This window comes from Lithobates pipiens, unplaced genomic scaffold (genome assembly GCF_037356315.1).
Source record: "Lithobates pipiens isolate NorthernLeopardFrog02 unplaced genomic scaffold, aLitPip1_a1.2 Scaffold_23, whole genome shotgun sequence".
NCBI classification, from domain to species: domain Eukaryota; kingdom Metazoa; phylum Chordata; class Amphibia; order Anura; family Ranidae; genus Lithobates; species Lithobates pipiens.
In genome coordinates this window covers 154,111,618-154,129,209 of record NW_027507785.1, presented here as the reverse complement: position 1 = coordinate 154,129,209, position 17,592 = coordinate 154,111,618, and positions in this window count along the sequence as shown.

The window sequence follows — 17,592 nt, the reverse complement described above, 5'->3', positions numbered from 1 at the left end:
GGGAAACACACAGCTCCCAGAGGCAGCGGGGACCGTCCGGATTGCGCCGCGCGGCTCGCGCATGCGCAGTAGGGAACCGGGAAATGAAGCCGAAAGGCTCCATTTCCTGATTCCCATACCCAAGATGGCGGCGGGACCCGGCAGCCGAGCGAGCGATCGGCTTCGGGTGCCGACATCGCGGGCGCGCTGGACAGGTAAGTGTCACTATTTAAAAGTCAGCAGCTGCAGTATTTGTAGCTGCTGGCTTTTAAAAAAAAAAAAAAAAACGCGGAGTCCCGGTGGACTCCCGCTTTAATCTCCAAGCACAATGGTGATGTAAGGTTTTCTGTGTAACGTATATACATTTTTCTGTGTTCTTTACTGTAACTTTCTTTCATTCAGTATTTACAATGCAACATCCTTCTTTTTGCATTACTTGCTTTGTATTTTATTTATAACATCATTGTTTTTAATGTTTTACCAGCTATGTTATATTTGGTTATAATTTGATTAGTGACTAGCTTCTTTACTGTATGAATAAATTAGATATTTATTGTTTAGCACAGTTATCATTTGTAATTGATTTTATTGATAATAGCCACATCAGCATCGGCTAGGTTCTTATATAGACAAAAGGTTATAATCACTTATTTTATCATTAAGCGAATAAGTGAGGTGGTAGAAATCGCCAAAACACTATCTGAATGTGTACAGAACGCCCTCCCAGATATGTCCTTTCCTGCTTGTGTGATTGGCTCAACAAATTTCCCAGAAGTCTGCCCTAAGATAGTCGGATTAAAGGCATTCCCTGCAACAAAAAATTTTTGTTTTTGGTGAGATACTGCCAATAGGAAATCATGTCTAAAAGGGACGCAGGCCCAGAAGCTTTCCTCATTAGTGCCCTGCAGGTGTAGAAGCATATTTATAATTATAAAACCACTCCCATTAGACTCATTTTCCCAAAATGGACACAGACAAACACAGGGATTTCTTCAGAATAACATAAGGTAGGAATCTGCAACAAAGTTTGTTAAAATCCTTGTAATGTACACAGATCACCCAGAGGGGAATGTTTTTTCTTAACAAAAGTGGAGTTACGCTTTAATCTGTACTGAAATACAGAACTGAAGTCAAATCTCATGCTCTGCATAGTTCTGAAAATTCTAAAATCTACTTCTTAGCTATCTTTTTCAACCTGTTAATTGTTTTTAACTTAACAGTTAAGTTACATGGTGTTTAACTATATTTTTTTTAATTTACATTAGAAAATGCATTAAATTTAATTAAACATAATGTCATACCGATTTCTTTACTTACGGTATATTATGCCTGACCAAACAAACTTCAGAGTAGGCAGCCTTTAACCTGTTTTCCCTGAGGTTTATCTTTACTTCCTCAGCAACCTGATAAAGAACTTCCTCTTTTTACCTCCATCTGTGAGAACATTGATGAGAAAATAAACAAATCTAATCACCTCAGATATGAGATATAATAAAGATATGTGATGAGTTTTGACTAGTAAATGTTAGCTTGGTGCTTGTTTTTCCATAAGTTGTACTGTGAGTAATTTAAATGATTGTCCGGTTTTTTTTTATGTTTCACAGCAAGTTGAAACCAAAGATGGAACTAATGTATGAAAATTCTCATATAACAAAGGTTTTCTTTTTTGTTTATGATCATGCACAGTTGCGTACACAGAATACGAAAATCGAACGATCATTCCTCGCAAATAATATTTCTTCCAATTTTATTATAGTGTATATCCTACTGTAGTCTTAATATAATTCTCTTTCAGATGCATATGCCATAAAATCCAACTAGGATCCTTTAATATTCAAAATTCATTTCAACAATAAAATATTTTAGGAATCAATCTTTGAGGGGAAAACACAAATTATATATTAGAAAGTATGAACACTAGTATTAACATTCTGCATTTGTCTATATATGTATAATAAAAACTCCCCCTTTAGATTTTCTAGATTTGTATAAAGTATCTACATCAATATTGTTAAGTATTCATTTATTATAATTATAAAAATACAGCATATACTGCAAGCAGCATCTTCAAAAGATCAGTATATTGTAATTATTTACTTTTGTCATTATCAACACCACAAAAAAAATATATTATATCTATAATTTGTAGATATTGCTGTAACTAAGTCTAAGTGGGATGACAGGGATCTATTTCATCAGTAGATGTGTTATAGAATTTAATATCATCAGCTGTCAGATACCCAAGTTAAAGAGGTTGTAAGCCCTTACAGACCACTTTGACCACAGGTAAGCCTAGATTAACCACTTAAGGACCGCCGTATTGCCATTGTACGTCATCGCAATGGCACAGGCAGGCACAAGCATGTAGATGTACGAGCCTGCCTTCCAGCGGGTGGGGGGTCCGATCGGACCCCCTCCCGCTGGATACGGCGGTCCGTTTCCCTCCAGGAGCGATCCATGATGAGGGGATGGTCGTTGGTTTCTGGCCACCCCCTCTGGATCGCTCCTGACCAATGACGAACTTCCTCCCACTGTGTATCGTTTACACAGGAAGGAGGAAGTGATGTCATTCTCCTCGGGGCGGTCTTTTTGACCGGACTACGAGGAGAAGACTAAAAGTAAGTGCACCAAAACACTACACTGACACATAGGTACACATAGGTACACAAACCCCCCCCCATCCCCCCCGCCCCCCCCTCCCCCTCCCCCCAAGTCACAGTGTCACTGATTGCATTGATCATTTCTTTACTGATCAATGCATTCAGTGTCAGTTGTAACAGTTAAAACTGTCAGGGCAGTTAGTGTTAGGTCCAGGGTAGCCCCCTATCACCCCCCAATAAAGATTTAACCCCCTGATTGCCCCTAGAGTTAACCCTTTCACCCCCTTTTGCCAGTGTCACTAAGCGATCATTTTTCTGATCACTGCATCAGTGTCGCTAGGTAGCTAGTTTTTTTTTTAGGTTCACCGCCAGGTTTTTATATCGCTAGGTACCCCGATATACTATCCAATAATGGTTTTAACCCCGATTGCTCCTGTTAGGTGCTTCGTCTTCTTAATAATACCAGTTACCCCTGGTTGCCTAGGCTAGGATGGAGGAGCGGAGGTCCCTTTCACCGGTGGACAAAACATTACACATACACGCTATTGTACGTGAATAATGAATGTGCCTATTGAAGCACACACAACAATTTTATTTAGTTTGAACAGAAGGACAGCCCTGTGGTTTAACCAATCAGGGACTGCCACATAAAATATGCAAGATAGTATATTTTACTACGTCATCATGGTTTTTTTGTACAAGCAATTTCTGCCTAGTAACAAAAAGCTAAATATATACATTTTTATACAGTTTAAAATGTTTCTTAAGTCTGGTGCAAGACAGGCCTGTGGTTTTAACGCCATGGAGTTACTTCTGCTCTCAAAAAGGGAAGTAGCTTAACCGCATCCATCTGTTCTGAACAGATATCTAACCTTGTGACAATTCTAAATGCCTTGTACAAGCAAAAACACATATGACCTTAAGCAATAGATTTCTATGTCATGCTAACAGTAATTTTCCAATACCCAAAATGGATGTCTTCTAACAAGATGGTTCCCTCATTTACCTTATAATCCTTCCTTTGATCATTCTGTGATTTACATAATGATCATTCCTTTTCTAATTTAATAGCACAGGCTTCATACTCCGAACCCTTGTGCTCTTGGTTTCTATACCATACCGTTGGATCCTTAACAATGGAAGTGAGTTTCAGATCCTTCGGAGCGACCGTGTTTCCCTTTTTACATAAACATTTGATTATCTTATAACAGGCATATAAAAATAGAATGAAGAGAATCACAGTGACAATTGTCATGGCAGCATTTCGGAGCCAAGATATTAATCCCCCAAAACTAAAACTGCTCGAGAAGGGATCCCAGTTTTTTCCTATGTTCCTTGCCTCTTTCTGTAGTTTATTTACCTCTTCCCTGTGTTGAGCAATAACGTCATAGTAGTCTGGGACTTCGATGCTGGTATTATGAATCCAGGTACAGCACTCATAATCCTCAGTAGTCTCACAGAGGCCAGTAAGGGCTGCACTCATACTTTCTATAGCCAACTCATGTAGTTCTAGTTGCTTCCTAATTGCCCTAGTTTCTAGATTTAGTTTGGTTATGTCATCAGAATTTTCCTCCAGAATCTCATCAATTATGCCAGTGTAATTATTTAATCTTTTCATTAGGTCAATTCCCCACCCTGTCCAGGAAGGGAACCATGCCCAGGCCATATCTTTTTCTAAAAACAATTCTCGTTTATTACGGTGTCTAAGGGGATATCTAGGATGCATGCTGGCTTCAAGGAGGTGACTTCCCTTGTTATCCCCTAATACCCCCATGATAGGAACCAGGGCTGCAAGGTAACACCACCCCTGGGGTTTGGTTGGGATCCAGGGGTGACAGAGTTTGCCGCAGCATATATATATGGTATTTCCTAGAGCTAGGGGTCGTTTATGGAACACGTTCCTAAGAGTATCAGAAAGGCCAGAGAGCACCAGTATTGACATTAATTGGTGTATTGTAGTCTTGGTACTGGAGCTAAGAAAGTCTAAAAAGGTGGCATTTAGGGTGGGATCTGAAGTATGGAAGAAAGAAGGACTGTTAAATGATGTCATTGAAATGTTAAGTTTTGCTTGTTTGCAAACCTCGGCTCCATCTGTGGTGTTTCCCAGTCGGAAACACCAGTCTGGGAAGTGGCTTCTACCTATAATTTGGAAAGTGAGGGTTTTATTTGGACGGGTCCTAGTAACATTCGTTAGGACGATAGGGGGTGTTCCATTAAGGAGGGGGGTAAAATTCAAGGGGACTGCCATGAGAGGGATTCTAGCTGTACTGGGATGTAGCTTGCTGCAAATCCAGCATTTCTCAAAACCAGATTTTTGAGCATAGCTATATTTGAATTTTAGTAGTAACATCTTGTTAGTCAGTCCCTTAGGTGACTCATTAACGGGTACAATACTTCTACTATGTCTTTGGCCGGGGGTATTATTCATCTTAGGTGGTCCACATATCCCTTTTAATAAACCTAAATCTTCTGGATGATATATACAGTTAGCTATCAACCATGTGGGCAGGAATACAAATAGTACCAGACTACCCCAAAGGCATACAGCCTTCCCTGACACTGATGGAGAAAGCATCTTTGTTTTTTTTTAAAGTTCTGATTATTTGTTATCTAAGAGTTCTGTTGTTCTTCTTCGTTTCTCATCCCGGCAGTTGTTGGCTCTGTTTTGTCCTTTTGAGGGGTGTGGGATCTTCCAGGGAAATTTGTTCTATGCCTCTCTGAACTTCTTGTAGATCTTGTTCTTGGGAGTTGCTGCTCTCTGTCACTGCCAGGGGCTCTGGAGTCGAGGGAAGCTGGGGACACTTTTTAAGACGGCTGGCGTGGATCCAGGTGTTTCCTAGGTCTGTTAACACTGCGGTCCTGGATACCTTTTCCACCTTCCATGGTCCTGAGAAAGCCGGTCCGATACTCTTTCTTTGTGCTAATTGTTTGATCAGCACTTTATCCCCAGGGATGAAGGGATGCGTTGGTTCTGTGGGAAGAGGGAAAAAAGGTGACAGAAACTTGTTCGTTTATTTCGTGGAGCATACTTACCAGGTTTTTCACGTACATTTCCTGTTGGGAATAAATGTCAATATCAGTGTCTTGGTCTAATGGGGGTAATTCTATGTTTGCGGGGATTCCCATGAGGACCTCAAAGGGTGATAATTTTGTTCTTGCATGTGGATCTTCCCCTCTTTTGACCAAAGACCTTCAGGGTCTTTGGTCAATCCTTCCTTTGTCCAAAAATGGACATCATCTTCTGTGGCCATTGATTGCATCTGTGCTATGACAGTTTTAAAGTTAGGTGCTGCGAAGTGTTCCTTGAAAAACATTGTTGTGGGGGCAGGTGGGTTAGGGGAAAAGGCAGCAGCTCTTTTAGCTTCTCTGTCAGCAAGAGCATTCCCTTTTGAAACACGACTGCTGTCAGAGGAGTGTGTCTTTACTTTAATTATGGCTACCTTTTCTGGAAGAAGAATGGCTTGGAGGAGAGCACTAATCTGTGTGGAGTTGCCAATTATTTTGTTGTCTGCTGTTTTAAAACCTCTATTGGCCCATATCACACCAAAATCATGCACCACTCCAAAAGCATATCTACTGTCTGTGTAGACGTTCACCTCTTTACCGGTGAATAGAATGCAGGCCCTAGTGAGGGCTTCTAACTCTGCTACCTGGGCTGAAGAAGGAGGTAATGATTTTGCCTCCAGTACGATGTCTGGTAGTTGAACAACTGCATAACCGGTTAAAAAGGTGGAGTCAGAGGGACGTGAGCAGCTACCGTCAACGAAAACATCCTCTGCACCTGAGATAGGGGTGTCAGTGAGATCCGGTCTGGGACTGGTAATAGCAGCAACCTTTTCCGAACAGTCATGTATAATGTCTGGGTCATGTGGTAAACGCAACATGGAATGCAAAAGGCGCACAGCGGGGTTGCTGGCAGGCACATATTTGAGTGTGAGGTTATCAGTGTTCATCAGTGTTATCTCATAACCACTAAGTCTTTGCGAGGTCATATGTTGGGTATTCATGTTCTGAATAAGATGCGTGACTGAATGAGTGGTATAGAGAGTCAATGGGTGACCTAGCACTAATTTGTTTGCATCTTGTACAGCCATTGCACAGGCAGCAAGATTTTGGAGACAGAATGGCATTCCCTGTACTTGGATGGGGAGTTTTTTTTAGATAGGTAGGAGACAGGGCGGTAGCCTGTTCCATGCTGTTGTGTTAGCACGGCGGCAAAAGAGGTCCCCGAGACTACACAGTATAGTTGAAAAGCTTTACCATAGTCTACCAACCCTAGGGCGGGAGCATTTGACAGACTGTTTAATAGAGCTTGAAAAGCTTGTAGTCTGTCTTCAGTCCAATCTATTAATTTAGGGGCTGTCGAGCCAGTAGCCTCTCTTAGGATACTATCATAATGAGAACAGTCAGGGATCCATTGGCGGCAATATACAATTGCACCCAAAAATGAGAGTAGGGCGGCCTTGTCTTTTGGGGGACTGAGAGCTCGAAGGGCTGCGGCACGTTTGGGGGACACTATCCTTGTCCCTTCCTTTAGAATGCACCCTAGGTATTCTACCTGTGGCTGGCACCATTGTATTTTCTTCCTTGAGGCTAGATGCCCGGCGTGAGCTAGGTGTTGTAACAGTGATGTTGAATCGACCGCACATTCTTCAGCAGTTCGACTGCACAGGAGCAAGTCGTCCACATACTGTATCATTACCGACCCTCGCTCAGATGTCCAAGACTTGACAGTCTCGTTGAGTACCATAGAGAAGGCGGCTGGACTGTCTACATACCCTTGCCAGGTTAGTTGGCCCCCGGCCCAGGAGAAAGCAAACATAGGTTGGGCTTCCTCTGCAATGGGAATGCTAAAGAAAGCATTCGCTAAATCAATTACTGTGTAGCATAGAGAGTCTGCCGGTATGCATGAAAAAATAAGTGATGTCTGAGACTAGGGGTGGGAGGGGAATCACTTGTTTGTTTACTGCTCTGAGGTCTTGGACGAGTCTCCACTCGCCACTGGCCTTCTTTACAGGGTAAATGGGTGTGTTCCAGGGACTGATGATTGGTCTCAGGATACCTTTTGATATGTAATCATTAATTTGAGGGGAGATGCCTTTGACTTTCTCTGGGGGTAGGGGATACTGTTTTTGATATTGTATCCCTGCATCTGACCGCATTTGGGGTGCATATGGTGTGCAATTAATAAAGCCCACACTACCTTTGTTTTCTGCCCAAATTGAGTGATGGTCAAGGGAGGAAGGTATCATTAGAAAGAAACTCCTGTGTGCATGTCTTTTTGGGAACCCTCTGTGTGCATGTCGCTTAGGGCCATGTAAGTCACATAATGGTGAACTAGCGGTATAGGAACCTTCTTTATTAAACTTAATGATAATACACAGTTGTGCCAAGAGGTCCCGTCCCATAAGGGGCACAGGGCATGAGGACAAGACGGCAAAAGTTTGGGTACATAATTTCTGTCCTTCTGGAGTGGCTACAGTCAGTGGTGGAGTGATGGGATGGGTGACAGGTGTCCCATTAATACCAACAGAGTTTCCCTCGGTGCATTATTTGTGGCTGTGTAGGATATTGGGGTAGTGGTTGACGAGGGTTCTGGTATGGCAGATAACGGGGATACTGTGGGCGGGTCTGGGGGTTAAATCCCCTGCCTCTGCCTCTTGCTCTAATCTGTCCAGTCCTATAAGGGCACTGGGATTTCCAATGTCCTTGCTGTCCACAATTGCCTATATTTTCCAAGGCATTTGTTCCATGCACAGAAACAATCCTTCATGTATTGTGGGTCAGCCCCTTTGCAGGGAGGATAAGAATGCTTATGTACCTGACAAATTTTACTGACTTCTTGCCAGTCTTCCTCAGTACAAGGACCATATGGCCCTGGGTCATGTATCCCCAATTGCTGACACCTTTCTCGGACTTGTGTCCAAAATGGTTCTACCTGGGGGCCAGGGATCATATTACTGACAAATTCATAGGGTGATGGGGTGGCCATGGCTTGGGTTGCTGCAGTATTCCCCATCTAGTAGTCTGGGCAGTGTGTGTCTAGTGGCAGGACACAGGTGATAACACCCGGTTTGTCCAACAATCCGGTCTCTGGTCTGGGAGTAGGATCCCTGATCTTTTTTGGGGCAGATGGACTTATATAAAACTATGAAGATTTACCCTTAATATACGATGAAGGGTAAATTTTTCCTGGTGGCGGTATTTACCCCTCTTACACCAAGTCTGCAAGAGAACCCCCCTGGTCTGGTGGTCAGTCAAATCCACTTGTCATCTATTCTTAGGAAGAGTAGACCTATCGTGCAATGGGGGCAGGCGGATGCTATGTCACTACAAGAGGGCTCCTCATATTCTGCACTTATTTAAACAACAACAATTATTTTCCTTATACTCTATATTAAAACTTATACTCTATATACTTACACGTGTACCTAGAGAGAAACAGACATATTCTTAATATACTTTAAGACATGACATAACCGTATTGCAATACATTTATCAATTTATAGTGCACTTTTTTTTTTAAAAAAAAAAAATTTTTCAAATGGGCGTCCACTCCACCAATCCCTTTGTCACGGGCGTAATCTACTACTTCCCGTGTTAAAAATACTATCACCAATAGTTTTAAGTCAGACCAACCTAGTCGGACTCCCCTAAACCTATAAATTCCTTGCGAGCCCTTTTAACCTCCCGAGGGACCAGCCTAGTTCCTCGCGAAGGCACAGTTACTTCTTTTAATTTTAAACTAAGTTCGTAGCGGCCGCCCGGACAGAGTAAGTGTTTACACCATTCACCAATCAGGTAAAAAAGAGTAAAGTGACTTACCTGTCGCAAGACGAGACGAACCCCACTTTGCTGGTACCAAAACTGTTAGGTGCTTCGTCTTCTTAATAATACCAGTTACCCCTGGTTGCCTAGGCTAGGATGGAGGAGCGGAGGTCCCTTTCACCGGTGGACAAAACATTACACATACACGCTATTGTACGTGAATAATGAATGTGCCTATTGAAGCACACACAACAATTTTATTTAGTTTGAACAGAAGGACAGCCCTGTGGTTTAACCAATCAGGGACTGCCACATAAAATATGCAAGATAGTATATTTTACTACGTCATCATGGTTTTTTTGTACAAGCAATTTCTGCCTAGTAACAAAAAGCTAAATATATACATTTTTATACAGTTTAAAATGTTTCTTAAGTCTGGTGCAAGACAGGCCTGTGGTTTTAACGCCATGGAGTTACTTCTGCTCTCAAAAAGGGAAGTAGCTTAACCGCATCCATCTGTTCTGAACAGATATCTAACCTTGTGACAATTCTAAATGCCTTGTACAAGCAAAAACACATATGACCTTAAGCAATAGATTTCTATGTCATGCTAACAGTAATTTTCCAATACCCAAAATGGATGTCTTCTAACAAGATGGTTCCCTCATTTACCTTATAGCTCCTAGTTAACCCTTTCACCCCTTTTGCCAGTGTCACTAAGCGATCATTTTTCTGATCGCTGCATTATTGTCGCTACTGTTGCTAGGTAGCTAGTTATTTTTTTAGGTTCACGCCAGGTTTTTATATCGCTAGGTACCCCGATATACTACCCAATAATGATTTTAACCCCCTGATTGCCCCTAGTTAACCCTTTCACCCCCTTTTGCCAGTGTCACTAAGCGATCATTTTTCTGATCGCTGCATCAGTGTCGCTACTGTCGCTAGGTAGCTAGTTATTTTTTTAGGTTCACCGCCAGGCATTTATAGCGCTAGGTACCCCGATATACTACCCAATAATGGTTTTAACCCCCTGATTGCCCCTAGTTAACCCTTTCACCCCCTTTTGCCACTGTCACTAAGCGATCATTTTTCTGATCGCTGCATTAGTGTCGCTAGGTAGCTAGTTTTTTTTTAGGTTCACCGCCAGGTTTTTATAGCGCTAGGTACCCCGATATACTACCCAATAATGGTTTTAACCCTCTGATTGCCCCTAGTTAACCCTTCCACCCCCTTTTGCCACTGTCACTAAGCGATCATTTTTCTGATCGCTGCATTAGTGTCACTAGTGTCGCTAGGTAGCTAGTTTTTTTTTAGGTTCACCGCCAGGTTTTTATAGCGTTAGGTACCCCCATATACTACCCAATAATGGTTTTAACCCCCTGATTGCCCCTAGTTAACCCTTTCACCAGCGATCACAGTATAAGTGTCACTGGTGACGCTGGTTAGCCAGTTAGTTATTTAGGTTCCCCGTCAGGTTTTTATATAGTGCCAGGGACCCCCATATACTACCTAATAAAAATTTGAACCCCCTGATTGCCCCTAGTTAACCCTTTCACCACTGATCACCGTATAAGTGTTACAGGTGACTCTGGTTAGTTTGCTTTTTATAGCATCGGGGCACCCACCATTTATTACCCAATAAAGGTTTAACCCCCTGATCACCCGGCGTGTGATATAAATTAGGTTTTAGTGTCAGGGTCAGGGTCTGCGTCGCCCCAGGCAGCGCTAGGTTAGTGCCAGTACCGCTAACACCCACACGCAAAGCATAAACCTCCTGTAGTGGTATAGAATCTGAACAGATCAATATCTGATCTGATCAGATCTATACTAGCGTCCCCAGCAGTTCAGGGTTCCAAAAAACGCATTGTTAGCGGGATCAGCCCAGATACCTGCTAGCACCTGCGTTTTGCCCCTCTGCCCAGCCCACCCAAGTGCAGTATCGATCGATCACTGTAACTTACAAAACACTAAACACATAACTGCAGCGATCGCAGAGTCAGGCCTGATCCCTGCGATCGCTAACAGTTTTTTTGGTAGCATTTTATATTTAAATCCGGAAGGCAGTGCTTGGTTTTTGGGGTCCCGTACGTGGCTAGGCTCCCAAAAAGTCCCCCACATGTGGTATCCCCATACTCGGGAGAAGCAGCAGAATTTATTTTGGGGTGTAATTTGGCTTATGCCCATAGCATGTGTGAGCAATATATCATTTAGTGACAACTTTGTGCAAAAAAAAAAAAAGTTTGTAATATTCCCGCAACTTGTGGCAAAATATAAAATATTCCATGGACTCAACATGCCTCTCAGTAAATAGCTTGGGGTGTCTACTTTCCAAAATGGGGTCATTTTGGGGGGTTTTGTGCTATTTTGGCATTTTATGGCCTTCGAAACTGTGATGGGTAGTGAGGAGTCAAATCAAAAATTTGCACCCTTAGAAATCCTGAAGGTGGTGATTGGTTTTTGGGGTGCCGTGCGCGACTAGACTCCCAAAAAGTCCCACACATGTGGTATCCCCATACTCGGGAGAAGTAGCGGAATATATTTTGGGGTGCAATTCCACATATAACCATGGTATGTGTGAGCAATATATCATTTAGTGACAACTTTTTGTAAAAACATTTTTTTTTTTGTCATTATTCAATCCCTTAGGACAAAAAAAATAAAATATTCAATGGGCTCAACATACCCATCAGCAATTTCCTTGGGGTGTCTACTTTCCAAAATGGGGTCACTTGGGGGGGTTTGTACTGCCCTGCCATTTTAGCACCTCAAGAAATGAGATAGGCAGTCATAAATTAAAAGCTGTGTAAATCCCAGAAAATGTACTCTAGTTTGTAGACGCTATAACTTTTGCGCAAACCAAAAAATATACGCTTATTGACATTTTGTTTACTAAAGACATGTGGCTGAATAAATTTTGCCCTCAATGTATGACTAAAATTTAGTTATATTCGATTTTTCTTATAACAATAAGAAAATATATTTTTTTTTTCAAAATTTTCGCTCTTTTTCCATTTATATCGCAAAAAATAAAAATCGCAGAGGCAATCAAATACCATCAAAAGAAAGCTCTATTTGTGGGAAGAAAAGGACGCAAATTTTGTTTGGGTGCAATATTGCATGACCGCGCAATTACCAGTTAAAGCAGCGCAGTGCGAAATTGGAAAAAGACCTCTGGTCCTTAAGGTGTTTATTGGTCCGGGGCTGTAGTGGTTAAGACTTACCTGTAGGTCCATGAAAAATCTCCTAAACCGTGTATTTGCAAAAAGACAGGCACCACTGTCTACGGCTCATGGGCCGTAGACAGCGGCGAGCAGGCGCACTGAGCATGCCACTGCTAACGGCAATATGCTGTCAGTGGCGGCTCTCGTGCACATGCTGGGGAGTGACGTCATCGATGGTCCGGCGCTGTGAGTGGCCGCAGCAGCGATACCCGGAAGAAGATGGATGCTTCATGCTACAGGGGACAGCGGTGACATCTCTGGCTCCTGTGTCAGGTAAGTGACACATGATAGGCTACTATGCGATGCATAGTAGCCCATTATGCTTTACCTTTGCAGGGAGGCAAAGAGGAAGTAAACCCATCATCTTTCTCTTTAACATTCATGCAGTGGTACCTCAATAGTGGGTGCAACAGATGATAAAAAGGGAGATATCAGGGTCCATTAGGAAATTGTTCAATAAGCTATCAATAAAAATTACAATTAAAGTACAATCTGCTTCTTTTTTTTCTTATTATTATTGTTGTCTTTGTTTTATTGTGTGATTGGATTGAAGTAATAACTTTTTGCAGCTGTCCCTTCCATTTTGCTGAAAAAAAAAAGAAGTTTTCATAAAAATGGGTTTTGGTTTTAAGGGGGGAATTGTAGTCTGGCTTTTCATTTTTTGGTATATTATTTTATGTTAAACTTGCAAGTAAAGGGAGAAGTAGATTTGGTGCTATATCTTTAAGACTTAAATGTTGGTAAGAAATAGAAAATATTGTGCACCTAATAGTTCACCTGTAGTATCACAATGGTGCTAAAAAATTAATAATATGTGAGCACAAGTAGAATTATAAATAAGCATAAGTGTTTTGTAAAGTCACATTAGTGAAGAAATTCCCTTAACCTGGGTTAAGTAAAAATGAAAAAATGTGATGCTACCAATTGAAAAAAAAAAAATATATATATTTATATTAATATATATGTTTGTTAGTGACCAATAGAAGTGAATATCCTTTGCAATCACACTATGCATTATTTGATTGCATTATTTACTAATTTAATGTATGCACTTTTGTATAAGAATTGTAGACTGTGAAAACACCCAATAAACAACCAATAAATCCTCAGGTATACAGGTGCAAGAAAGCACTAAGAGTTTCCAAAAGTCCCAAAGATTAGACAGATAATTTATGCAGGAGATGTGTAATCATTAATGAAGATCTTCCCAGTGCGTGTGACAAAAACTAGTAATGCTCTCACCAGACGCCCTGCCCCTGCAGGGGTAGTATAGCCTCCACAGTGTGAGCCCCTGTGCCGCTGTTTGGTTCTCTGGGGGTTCGTTTGTCATCCGCTGGGAGCACTTCACTTAGGTTCTCAATAAAAAAAAAAAAAAAAAAAAAAAAGGAGTATCCATAGCGTGAACCGTTTCCATAAAAGATTCTTTATTAGATGAATAGATTGTACTCACATTTGAACAAGTAAAAAAACACGCCAAAAGCATAAAAGCGTCCGCTAGCCGCTACAGCTGATTCTGGAGAGTGCATGTCCCGTGGCCACGCCCTACACGTTTCGTCACGTCATCTGGAGCGGTCATTTTGGTGCACCTTTCCCTTCATATAGGGTGCAATGCTCTACTGCGCGGCACACGAACCGCCATTTTAGTTGCGGGAATACCAGCCTCATGTCTCCGAGGGATACTAGAGTGTGGGTGGTCCCCAGCTGCGTGACGAGCATAGCTCATAATAATGGAAAGGATAAATGATATAGAACATTGCATTCCATATATGAATGATCCGATGCCACCAGCAGATAGGAACATTTGCATACTGCTGGTTGGAGCAGTTTCTAATGTGAAACATATCCCTACCAACGGCACCGGATATTAATCTTACAATTACATCAAAATATCGAAGTAAATCATGGCAACCCAATGTTATTAGCAAATTGATAAAACATATGAATTTATATTAATTTGATCATGCACATTAATATTAACAGAAGATATTAAAGATGTATTTAAAAAATTACAATAAAAAATAAAGTAAAAATAAAAAAAAATTTAAATATTTAAAAAACAGGGGGATGGAGTTACATTAAAAATTATGAGTGAAAACTGAAAATTAAAAATCAAAACCATCTATTAAAAAGAGACAACTAATGGTACAGGGAGTGGAGTGATCATGTGAAAAGTCATCCACTGGTATTTGGCCTATATGGGAAAAGGCAAAGGTAATTAGGGTATTAAAATACATTTCTCAGGTTTACATGTATAACATTCGACCCATGAGACTTAAATTTGGAAATTTACATGTATTTGACCCATGAGACCTAGCTTTTGGAACTGGGCCAGCGAGGGCAAGCGTTAGGCCCTAATATGGTTCTTACTAGGGTCACACTTATGGGAATCGGTCTGTCTTAGAATAAGGGGAACTCGAGCAATGCGAGTCTGTAAACAGACTAGGGGTCAAACACGCCTTGCACTTTGTGCAAATCTCCCTTCTGGAAAACCTCACTGGTCCTTGGTAACCTCTTTTGGACTCAAGAAAACAAGTAATGATCTGCATTTGATAAGGTTTCCTTCCACTGTGCTACTTCAGACTTGAATCCAGTGTAATCCACATTGGCTGCCGTTAGTTCGTTAGTTTCAATAATACATGGAAAAAACAGAAAGTGCCTCCAATAGTGCAGTATCCGAGGGATTAAAAATGAACTCCTCCACCCCAGCTAATATACAACTCACATTTATTAAAAACTTTTAAAAGCATTGATAATACATCAGAAAGGTCTCAGTTGCAACAAGGTTCCACTGCCAGGCTCCACCTCTACTAGTTTCACCACCTCACACCTGGCTTCACCTGAAGGAATGAGCCAAGCGGCTATGGCGGGGTCAATTTATAGTATACAGAACGAAAAAATTGGTTACCATATATTTACTCAGCTGCGTCGTTCCCGGGATGCCCGCACATGCGCAGTTGTAATACATTCATGTCAAAAAGACACAGTGGGGGCTATTTACAAAAGGCAAATCCACTCTGCACTACAAGTGCACTTGCTGTAGGTCTGAGAGGGACATGCAAGGAAAATAAAAAACAGCATTTTAGCTTGCACATGATTGGATGATAAAAACAGCAAAGCTTCCCCTCATTTCAGATCTTCTCCTCAGATCTACAGTGACCGCACTTCCAAGTGCATTTGCAGTTCACTTGTAGTGCAAAGTGGATTTGGCTTTCGTAAATAACCCCCAGTGTGTTTGAATAGCATGCTATGATGACAGACTTCCGGGATAAAACCGGAAGTCGTGCTTTGTGATAAATTCCGGTCACTGCCTAAGTAAACAGAGGACTTCAATAAAATGGCTTAAAAACTGAGACATATTACCATAATGCAGAGGTAGAACCGTAGCGGAAGCGATATCTCGCCAGATGATATCTAACATGCAGCATAAAAATACTGGGAAATCTCACTAGAAATTGGCAATATTAAATAAAAAACATCTACAAGTAATTTACATCAAGGATGTAGCAATAAAAAAAGAATTATAATAGAAAACATAAAATGATTTCACTATGACTAAGTGAGTTACTATAGAGTCATCCATTATAAATGCTCATAGAGTGCCATTTATCTCAACTAGGAAGAGAATGGTAGTGATTAATTGAATATGATGAGGGAATGAAATGGTATTTAAAACAGTTACCGACCACACTATAGTCAAATGACAGCTACAGTGCGGCTCGATAACTTTGGGGGGGGGGGGGGGGCGCGCGAACAGGACTATCCAGGTTCACAGGACCCCGCGCAACATGGATTGCGGTAAAGGGCCAATGACAGCAGCCCTTTACCACACGATCACTTGCGTGGTAAACATCACTGTGTATACATTGCGATCGCTGACGGAGCATAAACACAGTGGGGTCATCCAGGGGTTCAACGGTCTCCTCACACCAATACAGCAATCAACACCAGTATGGCAAAAAAATATTTTACCAGCGAGGAGGCCTACCAGCGTCTTAGCCTGAGCGATGAGAACAGCGGGGAGCTCTCCGAGTCTCAGTCCGATTCTGATATGAACCCGTTACAAGCAGTGGGTCTCCTACAGAGGAAGAGGAACGCGTTCCCGTGAAAAGAAGGCATTGTGGTGTCGAGAAGCAGCCTACTACCAGCAGCGCAGTGCCGTCTACCTCAAGTGCAGAGCTGCCCACCTCGAGCGCGGGGCCATTCACCTCGAGCGCTGGGCCATCCACCTCGAGAGCAGTGCCACGTCAACAAAGACCAGTGTCATCTCAGCCCAAAAGGGATAGGGCCCATGCCAGCCTTCCCTATGCCCTTCAAAACCCCCTATGGCTTTCCTCATAATTCCGGAGCAGCAAACATCCCCCCTTTCACCACCAGCCAGGTGTCCAGGTGAACACCGATGATTTTGCGATGCTTGATTTTTTTTCCTTTGATTTTCACTGAAGACTTACTATCGCCCATTGTAACCCAGTGTGACTTCTATGCACAGCAGTACATAGTAAGGAATCCTGGTTCTAGTTACGCCTGTCCCTTTGAGTGGAAACATCTTACCATAGAGGAATTCAAAATTTTTTAGGCCTAGCTTTTACTATGGGACTCACAAAAAAAACAACAAAAAAACAAAAACAAATTGTACTCCTATTGGTCTACCAACCCCATCCAACACATGCCAATCTTCTCATCCATTATGCCAAGATCAAGATACCTTATGATAATGCGGTTCCTCCACTATAATGACAACACCCAGTGCCCTCCCCGAAATGACACAGCTTTTGACAAATTATTTAAAATTCAGCCACTCCTAAACTATTTCTCGGAAAAATTCTCCCAGTTATATACCCCCGACCAGAATATATCCGTGTATGAGTCTCTTGTAAAATTCACAGGCAGGCTGGGAATCAGTTTATTCCTAGAAAAATAGGATTTTTTTGTACTCACCGTAAAATCCTTTTCTCTGTAATTCACTGACCGACACGGCTCCTCTCTGTAACTAAATGGGTTGTATAGCCTGCCATTAGGAGAAACTA